The sequence below is a fragment of the Chrysemys picta genome, chromosome 3, assembly GCF_011386835.1.
Source record: "Chrysemys picta bellii isolate R12L10 chromosome 3, ASM1138683v2, whole genome shotgun sequence".
NCBI lineage: Eukaryota > Metazoa > Chordata > Testudines > Emydidae > Chrysemys > Chrysemys picta.
Genome location: NC_088793.1, coordinates 187,747,615 through 187,762,588, shown reverse-complemented (window position 1 = coordinate 187,762,588; position 14,974 = coordinate 187,747,615). Strand labels below are relative to the sequence as shown.

Genomic DNA, 14,974 nt, shown 5'->3' with positions numbered 1-14,974 from the left:
AATTTATTTATTAAACAATTTGCATGCAACAATTAAAGCTGAGAGCATTTGGAAAAACCCACCATGTGAGCAAGCTTGCTTCGCACAACAACAAAAAAAGGGGTCATCCAGCTTACACAAGCTTAGGGAATGCTCAAGACAATAACGGGGAATAAATAGGGCCAGCAAAAGAAATAATCCCCACCATTCACCTGTTAGACCCAACATTACATAATCCCCTTACTAAAAACTGACTCGAGAGGGGAGAACACTACAATCAAAGTGTAACAAACAAGGATCCGTTCTCTTGATGCACCTGCCCAACACCTCTCATGAATGTCGATGTGCTGAGTATGAAGATCAGTCCCTGAACTGTTTTGCTTATCTCTCTGCTATGGAGAGAAGTTTCAGAAGTCTATTTTCTGTACAAAACTGAAGTACCAGTGCTACATGCAGCTGATTGTTTTTTTAAGCACATCTTTTAAAACACCCCTAACCTTCCAACTTGTTTGTTTCTTATAAACTTCTTGCGTGTTTTTTTAAATAGTTGTCCGTCAACTATCCATCCAGAAATTATTTTGCATGAGTTATTGAGGCGCTTCAATGTATCACCATGGACTCCAGGAAAGATGAAGTGTGGTAAGAAAACCTCACGCACTTTCTCCAATGTTACAATAAAAAATGCCAAGGTTGCATTATAAATTACCTGACATTCATTTAGGGCCTAGTTGTGGCTGGCTTTTGAATAAGTGCCTGGGGGAGAAAAGGACTTAATCAGCTTTCCCCACACCCTGGTGCTTCCACACCCCTATATGTCAGTTACAGCAGCAGACCTTTTGCTGGCTGGAGTGCACGACCACTCTTCACTAGGGAGGTGGGTTCATCCTCCCCCTTACTGCACACTCAATAAGGGCTAGCTGCAATTTGGACTTGAATGATGAAGATGAAGGCTCTCTAGATTTCAAGGTTGCCATCATGGAGAGATAACATAACCTGTGTTTCTGATTTTCTCAGATCCTTACTACAGGGGTAGACTTAAGGTAAGCTTCCTCCTGAGCCTCTCACTAGTGCTCATCTCCTGAGGTTCTTGGGAAGGGAGTCAATCTCCTGCAGCCCTTAGAAGAGTCACAGGAGCATAATGAAATGCTAAACAGTATTAGACCATGCAGCCATTAGGTGGCTATGTGTGTAAAATACCTTATTTAAAGCTAACCATAGCCCTATCTGGCAGAGCGTTAAAGGATCTTATGATAACACATCTGGTGTGTATAAGCAAGCTCAGTGGCCAGTCCTTATCTGGTTCAGAAGTACATGAGTAAGGCTCTGCCAGGATAAATGCAACAACACCCTGCAAAATCCACCCACCCGCAACAGTCATTAGGAAACTTGTCGGACCCCACATGAGTCTCATGACCCAAATCCCTCACACAAGCCTGAAGGAGCTAATTGCTGGGCCCTTTGAGGATCTGGACCTAGTTTGCTTGCAGGTGATGAAGACATGATGTTCTGACAGACTGGGGCATGGGTCATCTGCCCTGCCATATATCTTCCAGACAATCATGGAAATAGTGCTTCCAAAAGTAAAACTCAGCATTGGGCAGCAGTATTGTTAATGTTAAAAAGGCCATTTCCTGAAGAAATACCTTGCCAAGGTGAAGCTACTTTAAATATTATTTCAGTGAAGTAGGTCAGCAGGTCATTTTGGTGCACAAACATTAGCAGCAGGTATTTAAATCTAAATGCTCATCTATAAACTTCACATATTAATAACTTAACAGTTTTCAATAAGAGATCAACATTTGCATTCATCATCCTACTTGTTATGTTCAGTACTCCATTTTTTAATGTTTCTTGGATAGGAGCCAGAGAGTCTGGGTCCCTAGTTAGTTCATCTATTACTTTCTCACCACAATAGATCTGGGTTTCAGCCAAGTAATGGACTAATATTGCATACAAAAACACAGAATGCCTGTTCTTGTCTTCTGATATTCCCCACTTCCCTTGTAAGGGGGAAAAACAGCCTTTTGTTTTTAAATCCAGCATTTACTGTAGAAGAGGTAGTCCGTAACCCTTTTATATGATCACTAACACTATGAATAAGCAAAAGACTTTCCTAAGCATTTGTACCATCTTATTCTCCCAGTGGGCTAAATCATGACTTGGACTATTTGACTGAACAAGGGAGTAAGAATTCTTCCACTACACCCCTATATGAGCTACCTAGTCCTAGAGTAGGTGAGTGATGAGTGGAGTGAGAGGGTACGGGGAGTGGGTGGAGCCTTGGTTCTAAAGCCACCTCCCCCTATTCACTATCCAGTGCAGCTAAGAGGGCAACTGGGGTGTTGTCATTTACTTCTGATACAGGCCAGCAGCAAACTACCTTGGAGGAAATGGGGGAGGAAATTATGATTCAGAAGATAGGTTTCAGAGTGGTAGCCATGTTAGTCTGTATCCGCAAAAAGAGTGAGGAGTCCTTGTGGCACCTTAGAGACTAACAAATTTATTTGGTCATAAGCTTTCGTGGGCTAAAACCAGCCCACGAAAGCTTATGCCCAAATAAATTTGTTAGTCTCTAATAGGGTGACCAGATCTCCCGATTTTATAGGAACAGTCCCGATTTTGGGGGCTTTTTCTTATCTAGGCACCGATTACCCCCCTGTCCTGATTTTTTACACTTGCTATTTGGTCACCCTAGTCTCTAAGGTGCCACAAGTACTCCTTGTCCTTTTTTTTTTTTGATGGTTCAGAACAGTGTCTGTAAATCACAATACCTCTTAGGGCTATACCTAGGGTGATGCAGCTAATGCACCAGCCCTCATTCAAGGCTATGCCTAAACTTACAAATTAGCCCAAGAGGAATATTTCTGAGTGGGTGGTGAGACGGGGGCTTGTAATGAAAGATGCTAACAAGTTAATAGAAAGCATGAATGTGCATCTCCATTTGCCCCATATGTGTATTTTTCTGCTTGATTTGGACAAAAAGAGTGTCAATGCCTTAATTTAAGCTATTTCAGAAATTAGATACTCTTCAAGAAGGAAAGGGCACTGTGTTTGAGAGGGGTGGCTTTTTTTAAACTGTAGACATGTAATTAATGAAAGCCATTAAAGACACTTGCAAAAATGATTCCAATTATATATATGATGACTGACTAACCTATTATTGCTCTTCTTTGTCAGATATTAATGGGAATTTCTTAAAGGATAAATAATTATTTAACAAGCTGCAGGATATGTATGAGCTCGGAATACACTGCGTGATAGTAAAAAAAAAAAAAGGGTTGTTGACTTCCTTGACTAATGAATTAAGGCTAAATTCAGTGGTAGCAAGGTATCAAAACTAAGTAACCAGAAAAGTGGATTTTTTTAACATGCTCAGATAGATAGATAGATAGATAGATAGATAGATAGATAGATAGATAGATAGATAGATAGATGTCCATAAGTTCAGTCCTCACATGGCTCTGCACCACCATTGACCAACTATTCCTAGCCAGCTTTGGAGGGCCACAGACAGGATCAAGTCCATTGCCCTTCATCCTCCCTGCCAGCCTCTGCAAAGGCTACAGGCAGCAGTAGAACTAGTGGTGTCGAGTTCTTGCTCTCCTACTGTGCCTGGCCCCTTCACGGAGAGACTCCTTGCACCTCACACACCACTTTGTACACCCCAGCACAGTCTGGCTCAAAGGGTGATCCTGCACCTCCTCCCAACAGCACTGTCCAAATAAGTCTAGGCTCCCACAGCTACACGTGTCAACTACACCTCTCAATCTAGCTAAAAGGGAAGTGTGAATACAGTGGGGCAAATGTTCAGCCTGGCTGGTTAGCAGCAGCCAGCACAGGTCCTGTTAATTTATCACAATCTCTCCCAAAGTGACACAGGTAAAACAGGCACCAATAATAGCCCCTCTTGCACTGGCCCACAGAGTGGGGTCAGAATGCCAAAGGGCCATTCTGTGCCAGCTTAATGGCTGCTTTGGGAGTGGTGCGGCTCTGCAATGCGCTCTGCACATGGCATCTTGCTAAATATCCAGGGCCGGTGCTACCATTTAGGCAAACTAGGTGGTTGCCTAGGGTGCCAAGATTTGGGGGCACCAAAAAGAGGTGCCCCCAATTTTTTTTACGGCATTCCTACGCCCCCTCCCCAAGCACGTGGTCGCCATTCCACTTCTCCCGCCTCCCAGGCTTGCGGCGCCAATCAGCTGTTTAGCACCGCAAGCCTGGGAGGGGAGGAGAATTAGAGCAGGGGCGGCGTGCTAGGGGAGGAGGCAGAGTAGAGGTGAGCTGGAATGGGGAGCTGCCGCACAGCTCCCGGGGGAGGGGGGAGCTGCGCGGGGGGGGGGGGAGGGGTGCCTCAGGGCAGGGAGGGGGGGGAGCTGCCATGGCGGGGCGCCTCAGGGCGGAGGGGGGGCAGGGAGCAGCCGCAGGGCTGGGGGGGGGGGGGCGCAAGGTGGAAGTTTCGCGCCCTAGGCGAAACTTCCTTGCATCGGCCCTGTAAATATCCCAATCAGGCTATTGTTACCCCTGTACCAAGTGAAAGTAGATATCAAGTTTAGCAAGTTGGATGAGAAATCTGTGACATAAAGCCAGAGTACATTCTTAGTCATTGTCACTTGTTTATTTTACACTATAACCTCCAAAGACAGCTCACAGACAAATGCCTCTTTTTTGGAAATCTCAGCCCAAACAACAAAGCTTAGTTCTCTTAATGTTTGCAACAGCTCCCCTTAAAGAAATTACATCACAAAAATAGCAATGCAACATTTCTTCAGAGACTGAACAGCACTCACACACTAAGAATTTGTAAGACTATGTGTAAGAACTCCATAACAATAGAGTCAGTTTGGATTCTTCCAGCGTTTTCAGTTAATAATATGAGACAACAGGGATTTATGAATGGAACAGTACATCTCGGGTATTTCAACTCCACCATGTTTAAAGGTAGTGTGCAGTAGCCAGTGGAGCATTTCCAGGTTGGTATCAGAAGGAAGGGAGATAAAGGGAGGGAAACTTCCAGCCCTCAACACATTTCAGTAGAAAGGAACACAGGCCTATAAGCCAGCTTGACTGAAAGAAGTCCTGGAGAGGAATGGAGCAGCGTCCCTAAAAAGACAAGAGGAGTTGGTTAACCATTAACTTCCTGATAACAGAGATGAACAACCACCAGGCCACCTAGAAGACAGTGTAAATGAAATGGAGACTGTGTAGGGAAAGTGTAGAAAAGAGGTGTGTGTGTGTGTGTGTGTGTGCACTTGCACGTGTGCACATGTGTAGGTGGGGCCTGGTCTTCACTAGAAAATTAGGTTGGTTTAACTATGTCAGTCAAAGGTGTGAAAAATCAACCCCCCCTCCACAGCGGTGTAATTAAGTCACTAAGTCGATTTAGTTGTTGATCTAGCTACCACTCCTGGGGAGATGGATTAACTATGCTGAGGGAAGAATCCTTCCTATCCTTGTAGGTAATGTTTACACTAAAGAGCTACAGCGACAAAGCTGTGCTGTTGTAGCGTTTTAAGTGAAGATAAGCCGTGTTTTGTGTCTGTGTGTGTGTGTGAGAGAGAGAGAGAGAGAGAGAGAGTGGGGAGTTAACAGGAAGGGTATAGCCTCACTTCTTTCATTCTAGGAATGAGGTCTGGAAATGGGTGATGGTCCAAATAGGGTGGTTATTTTAATCGGAACCAGTTCACTCATGCTCACTGTGTACACTTTATCGCCCTGCCACTGTGAATCTTCTTTTAGCATCACACGTGACATGTGAAACTCACTAACACCAACATACACACAGAAATATTTCCCTGTCTCCAGCTGGAACAATCCTCCCTATTTCCAAACTTATCCTCTCCCAAAATTGCTACAAATGAAGTTAGTGTGCAGTGATTAGAAACTTGTGAACAATTTGCTACCAAATTATTTAAACACACATTAATGTGCCTTTCTTTCTTTCTTTCTTTCTTTCTTTCTTTCTTTCTTTCTTTCTTTCTTTCTTTCTTTCTTTCTTTCTTTCTTTCTTTCTTTCTTTCTTTCTTTCTTTCTTTCAATATTTTCAAGGAACACAAAGAAATTAATATCTTTTTTGTCATGTACCTGCCTGGAGCCACAGGAATAAAGGCATCCTCTCAATCGCCTTCTCTGATGTAAAGGACCTGAAGTGCACAACAACATGGCAGTACAGTCAGGAGACTCACTGGGGAATGGAGTAAAGATTTATTTTATTTTTAAAATTTGAAAGATTTCAAAAAAGCATTCAACAGGATTTCTCACTAAGAGGATGAGTGAAGAGGATCCTTTGTAAGTAAGCTGGGAGGCCAAAGTCTTTTATCCATTGTTACACAGGTTTTCCCCAGGGCAGAGTCAGCAAGGCCTGCAAGCCCTGGAAGCTTAACAAGGCTAGTCACTGGGTGGGCTTTTCTGCCAGTTGCCTAAGCCTGATGTAGAAGCAATGAGACTGGAGCTTGCCCAGTGCTGGATCCCAACCACTGAAAATAATCGTTTTGGGTGACTAACAGACATAATCTGAACTGCTGATTTACACACACACACACACACACACACACACACACACACACACACACATACACACACACACACTCCAGAGCCACCCTTACATCTGTTTCCTTAACAACCCAGAAACAAAGTAATTCCACGGAAGATTAGTAGTGGATCTGCACTTGGACTAATCACCATGCAGAAGTCTCTGCCAAGACCCCTTTTTCTGTTGGCTTTTTAAAAAATTGTTTCTACGAAGCATAGTTGATGCCTGCCACTGTGATTTTCACATGCTTGTGCCAGTGTGGGCCATCTAGCCACTGATGTAATCACCCCTTCAGGATAGACAACTTCAAAAGAAGGAAGCATGTAGATTCAACAGGATTTTTTCACCTTTGGTACACAGTTTTTATACTTTATAAAAACATATTCATTAAAAGTAAACTAATTTTAGGAAATTTTTATTATATTGAGAAAATTGTTCATCCTGAATTTCTCACCCCATATTTATCAAACATCAGCAGACAATAAACACAAACACATGGAAAAACACTGAACAGCATTATCATTCTATAAACATCATGGCCCTGGTTGTGCAAAAATTGGTGGTTTGGTGTCAAAAAGGGTTGAATGAATTTGTTTTGATTTTGGTTCATGAGACGTTCAAACTCACTATGATTTTCCCCTGTGTTTTTCTGTTTGGCTGAAAATATAAAACTGTGCATGATTTTTGGGACAAAAGTCTCTCCCTGGTACCTACAGGAGAAGCAGCAGGTGGCAGATCAAAGGTCAATGTGAAACTCTGGGCTTGCACAACCCTGCTCTAGATTTGTGAATCGTGGCTGTGTTTCACATTCATAACAAAACAATGCAGGTATAAGGCAGTTACAATGCAGCTGTATTCTTATCATGTATCCTGTGATTACTCTGCAAGAGAAACCAAAACTGCCACCAGTGAACCAAATCTATTGGATCCCAATGACTGTGGACATGGACAAGGAAATGCCACAAATGTTGTCTCTTTTCTCGAGGCACTACAGTTGAATGTCAAGGGCCCATCAGCCACAGAGCCTCTATTCTCAAAAACATTGCCTCCTGACTCAACATTACTGTCATCTGCCTTCAGGAAACTCACATGAAGTCCCTTCTTGCCTGTCAATTCATAATCTCTGGTTTCAACCTCATAGGCTATAGTTTGCATGAAAAATATGGCTGGGTCACTTATGTAAGATCAGATTGAGCAGATGTGCAGAGTTTACCATATACATCTGACTACGGCGACATCATGAGGATCAGTCAGTTTGAAGTGGCTAATGTCTACGGGCCCCCTAACCAATGATGGCCTGTTCCTGCTCTACCATCACCCCAGCATCCTGCCATCTATGCTGGAGACTTTAATAGCCACCATGCCATCTGGACTATAAAGAATCTGATCAAAGTGGGATAGGCTTAGCAGGTTGGGCTGCCTTCAATGAATTACATCTTCTTCATGACCCTAAGCAAGCAGCTAGTTTTCACTCTGGTCACTGGAACTAGGGGTAGTCCCCTGGCCTCAGCTGGGTTATTTCTGTTGGAGACCTCCCCCCAGCAGTCATCTGCAGGGTCCTTGGAAATTTCCTCCACAACCAGCATCATCTCATCCAAATAGGGGCTACCATACCTATCATGACCTCTAGCCCAAGGCTACATTGGAACTACAGAAAGGCCACTGGAACAATTACACTAAGCCCATTGGCCAATATACAGTCTGTACTCCATAGATTAAGCATATTCAAGGTTTACACAAAGCAATCTTTAAGGCTACCTCCAAGTCCATCTGATATGGCTGCCAAAAAGCCTTTGTACCATGTCTGGGCGAGGAATCTGCAGACCTCTTTAAACAATACAAAAATCCATCGATCCAGAAATAGCCAACCACCTTCTAGAGACCCTGAATGTAGCCCAAATAGCAGGCTGGGAGAAAAGCAATTTCAGAAATGGACATGTCAATATCTAGCAGGAAAACATGTACACTCATTAGATGCAGCACAAAATCCACCAGATACATGGCAACAGAAAGTCCCTCCAGTTTTGCGGCACAGCTGACCAACATTGCTGAAGCAGAAAAAAATAAAAATTTTCAAGATTCAATCAAAAATAAATGGCATCAGTGCAAACAATTTCTAGTGTCTGACCAATATGAAAACTTCCTACCATTCTCTAAGAAACAGAAAAGGCACTGACATCAGTGAAAACAGGAAAAGCCTATGGCCATGACAATTTATTGCCAGAACTACTACAACATCTTGTGAAGGACCTGCCCAGTTTCTCCTAGAGGCGAGGTCCCTTCAGGTCCAAGTTGAAGGGTAGTGTAGGGAGCTGACACGGTCTCTGCACACCTCGTGCTGTGGCTGTTCTGCAGATCGTGCTGTCTGTGTCTAGTGGTATTACAGTGACCCCTTTGTGACTGTAGTTCACTTACAATAATAATTAAAAGGGAAACCCTACATTTTGGGGGGAGGGATAGCTCAGTGGTTTATGTATTGGCCTGCTAAACCCAGGGTTGTAAACTCAATCCTTAAGAGGGCCATTTAGGGATCTGGGGCAAAAATCTGTCTGGGGATTGGTCCTGGTTTGAGCAGGGGGTTGGACTAGATGACCTCCTGAAGTCCCTTCCAACCCTGATATTCTATGATTCTATGAAGAAAAGCCAATGCTGGTTGCCTATTTTCATGTCCCACATCATACAATAGAATACAATACATACGTTAGGGTGAAGAGCTAAGGTAATAGCTTCGTCAATGCCAGGTAAAGGTAACTCTTTAGCAACCAGCTATTCCCCAATATCACTTCTGAGTTATAGCTACAAACTCCTGGAGTGGATGATCTTCCAGAGGACTATGCCCATGACTGAACAACTTTTGAGTGATGATCAGGAAGGTTTCTAACCAAATCAAAGCACCTGCGACCAAATGCTAGCACCTACTATGTACATTGAGAATGGATGTCAAAAGAAGAAGAAAACTGGAGCTGGCTTTTTTGACCTTGCAGCAGTTTATGACACCATCTGGCACACTGGTCTGCTGTACAAGATATCAAGAGTGCTTCCTTGATGAGCTGCCATGGTAACTGAGCTCATGCTAATGGGTAGATGTTTTCAGGTATCTCTGGGCCAAAAAAATAGAACTTGGAAATTCCACAAAAACAGACTCTGGCAAAGCGTGGTACTGGTACCAACTTTATTTAATGTAGTCACCAATAACTCACCAAACACCATCTCCAGGCAGTCCATGTTTGATGATAATATTTGCTTGGCTGACGGGACTGTGGCTTTCAAGAGATTTATGAGAACCTGAATTGTGATCTGGTGACTATTGCAAGAAATGGAGACTGAAACTAAGTACAGTGTACAGCAAAGACTGTATCAACATACTTCCACTTATACCATGCTCAAAACCAGCTTGAACTCAACATCTTTTTGAATGATCAGCACTTGGAACACGATCCAAAACTAGTGTATCTAGGTAGGCCACAGGTTACCGTAGATCATACAAATACTATCTCACTAAAGTAGCTCAACTGATTAAGAACAGAAATTGTCTCCTAACAAGCTGGTAGGGTCCACCTGTAGTTTGTGACTCACTCTCTAATGCCATCAACTCACTGTGGCAGACAGAATGGGAGAAATCCTCTGCAACTACCAGGAACTCCTACATCATCATCAGACCAGATGAATGGCTACTTGGATTAGGGCTTCCATGGTGCCTCTGGAGCTAGCTTAACAGGTTCAGATGTGACATGGTTTGCTGTGCGATGAATGACCATGCCTGGGGCATCCAGACAGCCCACTGAACATCTCTGGTGCTGTGAAAGATGCTGCACTTTACATGCTGGATGCTTGCTCTTTTCATTTTGGGCTCCATGAAGGTCTTCTGAAGCTGAACTCCACTGATTTAGAGGCCATTTAGTGTTGTTTGTTTGTTTTACACCTTGTCTTGTTTGTCTTGCCCACACACAATTCATCGATACATACCAAAACCACAAGTCATGTAAAACCTCCATTATGAAATCTTTGTCTGACTTTGTTTCATGGCACTTTTTGACTCCAATAGTTTAGTTCTTTCAGTATGGTCACAGAAAAAGTTAAACCACTTGAAGTGGGAAGAAAGCTGTAATCATAAGGAGCAATAAAGGTGTTAAAAACACCTTAATAACCATTTACTTTGTAAGGGCTCCTTAGTTTTGTAAAATGATAAACTTTAGAATATTGATTCAAACACAACTGAACAAGTGTAATTAAGTAATTAAGAACACCGTTCCCCACCCCCCACAAAACCTGCAGAATCCTAAGGTGGCATAAACATTATATATAAAGGCCCATTCCTGCAACTTTTTCTTACCTTGATAGTTCTATTGACTTGCAGGATCCAAGACCTAGATTTAAAAGAATATTTGAATCAGTCTTTCTGGTCATTGGCACATGGAACATCTTTTTCATTGGATGTATGTACAGTGCCTAGCACAATGGGTGCCAACTCGGAGTCTGTAAATCACAACTGCAATACAAATAAATACACAGTATTGTCATTTGCTTACTTACCACAACCTAATGTCTGAGTTCTGTGTATTCGCTATGACACACAGCCATAAAATGCCATAGCTTAGGAACCAGAAAGTGTCTCTTCTTTGTCTGTTAATTATGTAATGGCAGCAGCCACTTCCTAAACAAGGCTGCTGATGAGTTTCTATTATAAGCTTGACTTTCCCCTGCCCACTTCCACAAAAAAGTCCCATTAGCCTAAAATCTGGTAGGTTTGATCTGGAGCCAAGGAAGAGCTTTTTTTAACCAAAAAAAAAATCAAACAAGATTTTTGAATGATGAAACCCTAAAAATACAACTGGTTAACACAGTTTCTGCCCTGACTTACATCCACACATAATCTCATTGAAGTCAATAGTAATGCATGGCTATAAATTAGGACAGTAAATCACCCTATAAACACTCTCTCATACATGTCCTTCTCTGCACAAGCCATTCCCCACTGATTCTAGCCTTGCCTTCTCTTGTGGTGTAGGTGGAAAATCTGAGAGAAAGGAATCAAAGCACTTAGGAAAATCATATTTTAATGTTTATGCTATAGCTGTTGTATAACAGGAATAATCTCTATTGCTTTGTAGTATACTTACAAACAAATAGCTTTTGAGATTGCTAAAACACTTTAGTTTCACTTTGGCTCTTAATCTAACTCAGCAGCTGTTTATTGCAATTACACTATAAAGCAATAGACATTATCCTTTAACTAACTGTCTTATTAATATAGGTAGTTACACAGCTATTTTGTAGTTAGTCTTAAATAACTGCTTTTAATTATTTTATTAACATAAATAACCATCTCAATACATTTCAATTAAATGCATATGTGAGAAACTTAATTTAAAGCATTACACAAAATTGCATCTGTTTACTAATGTTTAAATTAATGTCATTGCATAATTCGATTAAAATGCAACCTTAAATGATTTGTTTTGTTTTCTTTTTGGTCACCAGGGGACACCTAAGACTTTTAAATTATTTGAGTACAATTTTTCATGTCTGCCTTCTGTAGTTTAGGTTGAAAATTCTGTTTTTGTAGAAATATTACATGGGGGAAGGGCATTTTTTTTAAATTGTAAGATTCCCAATGGAATATCCCCATTTGTGCTTCTGCACATTCATAATCACAAAAACTGATGACACTGGGCCACCTTATTTCCTCTAGCTTTGCCCACCTTGTGAAAAGGGAGCTCAGGTGTCTTTGTAGTTCTGCCTCCCTTACAGGTTATGTGGCTCTCTCTGATGGACCAGTCCATGCAGGCAAGGGTCAGGAGACGGGAGAGGCAGAAGTTACCCAGAATATTCATATAGTATTAGCTTTCCCAGGGGCCGTTGGAGGCAAGGGGAAGTCATTGGTAGAATGGCTTCAGTAGAAACACACTACCAAAGAGCATAGGAGAAAGATACTACATAGCCGTCTTGTGCATGGGCCTGACCTCTCATGGATCCCCAGCCTCTGCCAGATTTGTTGGTGGTTTTTCTGCAGCTGATGGTGGCTGACAGGACCACATGGGGCAAGGCCCATGTGGGTTCCATGTGGAGTTAAATGCTAAAATCCCCTCCAATGGCTTTTCACCCAGTGCTGGACAATCTGCCCCCATGACTCACCATTATGTTTGTTCAAAATATAGTCATTTGAAGAAGAGGAGTTTTCCCCACCAAAGGTTTTCAGACTGAAAAGCAGGCCAGATATGTTTCCTTTTGAATTTTTCAGTATTGTCAGTCCCAAAAGTCATTAGTCAACCCCCACCCCCCATGAGAGTGGCCCCCAAATCGATAGATAGATAGATAGATAGATAGATAGATAGATAGATAGATAGATAGATAGATAGATAGATAGATAGATAGATAGATAGGCTTATCTTCTGATTGTTTAACTCCCCCAGCCTGTCCCTGATATGTGTGTTAGAATTAATTTTGACAACCTTCCTCCCAAACCCCCAAATTCTAATTAATTTTGTGTCCCTCCAGAAATTGCCCAACTTTCAGCCCAGGAACTAATTATGCATCCTCCGGACCCCACATTTACTTTGCCCCACAGCTGCACATTTCTCCTGTGCTCCGGATCTCACCTCTGATCCTTCTGCAGCTCCAAGGGTTCTTCAACCCGCACCTCCATGCCTGGGAGCTAGCTGCAGGAGGATCCTCCTCTTTCCCTTCTCAGGCCTGGAACTGCATGGCTGTGGAGGGGAGAGGGCAGAAGCAGAGAGGAGCCAACCCATTTTTAACTGGAAGGGAGGGAAGGAGCCCCAAGCTTTTGGGCTCTTTCTGCTCCCTTTACTCAAAACTCCTCTTGGCTCCTGAAGGGAGTGGGAGGGCTCTGTCTGCTTCCTGCAGCAGCCATGTTCATAGAGCTTCCCCAGGAGGCTCTTCTCACCAGAGAAAGGCTGAAAATCCAGTGAGGGTTACAGCTTCTTGTTGTCACAAGCAGGGTCTAGAACTAGGCTACTCTTGATTAGATTCATTGGCTAGAGTTGACAACACTGTATATTTGTGTCTGCATATGGCTGAAAGGATGCTGTTGGGAGAGAGGGAACCAGCAGTATAGCTGTTCTGGGCTTGGCCAGAAGTCCCCCAAGGGAACAGCACTGCCCCTGCACTGCCCAGTTGTGGCCCAGTTACTGGCCCAGAGGTCTGGGTCATCTCAGTCATGGCCCTTCTCCCATTCTGCGGCTCATGAATGAGATTTTAAAAAGTGACCATTGCATAGACTGGCGCAATCCAGCTCCCTCTCTGTAGGAAGATCTGACCATGTCCGGCACTTTCACATCCTCTCCCCTGGAGACCTAACTATGGGAGAGGAGGTGAAGCAAAATCCACCATCTTGTGCCATCTCAGCTTTGTCACCCTGGGAGAGTAAGGAATGAGAACACTTGATGGTATCTTGCCATCCAACAGGGGTTTGGGAAGAAGGAAAGTGATTCCCTGCATTGCTTGTTTGCCATGGACAGGAGAAGAGAGAGGGTAGGTTCTGGTGTTACAAAGCAAGGGAGGAAGATGTCAGGGGAAAGGAATTGGAGTGGGAGTCATGAGTCAGGTGTGGGAGAAGATGGGAAAGATGTGTGGGAAGATGCTCCAAGCACACTACTGCAAGCCAGTTTTGTCGGCCCCTCCACTGCTTTGCCGAACTCCCTATAAACCAGGCAGGGTCCTAGTTCTATTGTTTGTACTGGTCTAGCAAATATTAGCTGCTTCCGTCTTGAAGATATAATAATGTCAAATTGGGACACACAGGAAATTATTTTGGGCTGGATTCAGTAAAATATATAGCCAGATTCCCCTGAGGGCCCTGGTGTGAGTCAGAGTGGCAGTAATGTTCCAGAGGTACAGAAAGTGGGTACCCTCAGAAGGTAGCTGAAAGTCCAAGAAGTTTCAAGGATGTAATTAAAGGCAAAATTTGGCTTACTAATTCCAGCCACCAGATGTTGAATTGTGCTAAGTGGTTAAGTGGTTCTATAGTTAGAAGACACAACATCCCCAAATATAAACCTCCCCCAATGCATTAAGGGAATTCCCTTTCATCATACATACACTCTGCATACAGCTAGAGATCTCTAACGATAAAGTATGCAAGGGTGGTAGTAGCACAAAAGATGAAAATCCTGATTTATTTACTTCACTACCCTAACCCAAATGTAACAGGTGACATCAAGTTCACTGGGATAACAAAGGGTTCAGATAAACAGGTTGTTGGTGCTGAGATCCAGAAGATGTTATAAACTCTTCAGAGAAAATAGTCCAGAGTTCACAAAATCTGCAGGACAAAGACTTAGGGAATCCAGCACATGGAGTTTTTTCAGAAAACTTTATAAACTGACATCACATTTTGAGTGGAAAACACATTCAACCTTCAGCTAACAGAGAGTTATCAGTGTTTGAATAATTGAAGTTCCTCTGTATATTTGCCTACATTGTAGCCTACCTTTGAACCTTACCCAT

The 14,974-nt window shown here is 42.9% G+C and overlaps 1 long non-coding RNA gene across 1 annotated transcript; it reads right to left on the bottom strand.

Moving 5' to 3' along the window:
- Positions 1-4,619: 4,619 nt before the first annotated feature.
- On the bottom strand, positions 4,620-10,876 carry LOC135982075 (uncharacterized). The gene is made up of 3 exons (XR_010599283.1): positions 10,842-10,876; positions 6,061-6,160; positions 4,620-5,079 (listed from the first exon to the last, which is right to left on the bottom strand). It is a non-coding gene; the product is annotated as an uncharacterized LOC135982075 (long non-coding RNA).
- Positions 10,877-14,974: the final 4,098 nt, after the last annotated feature.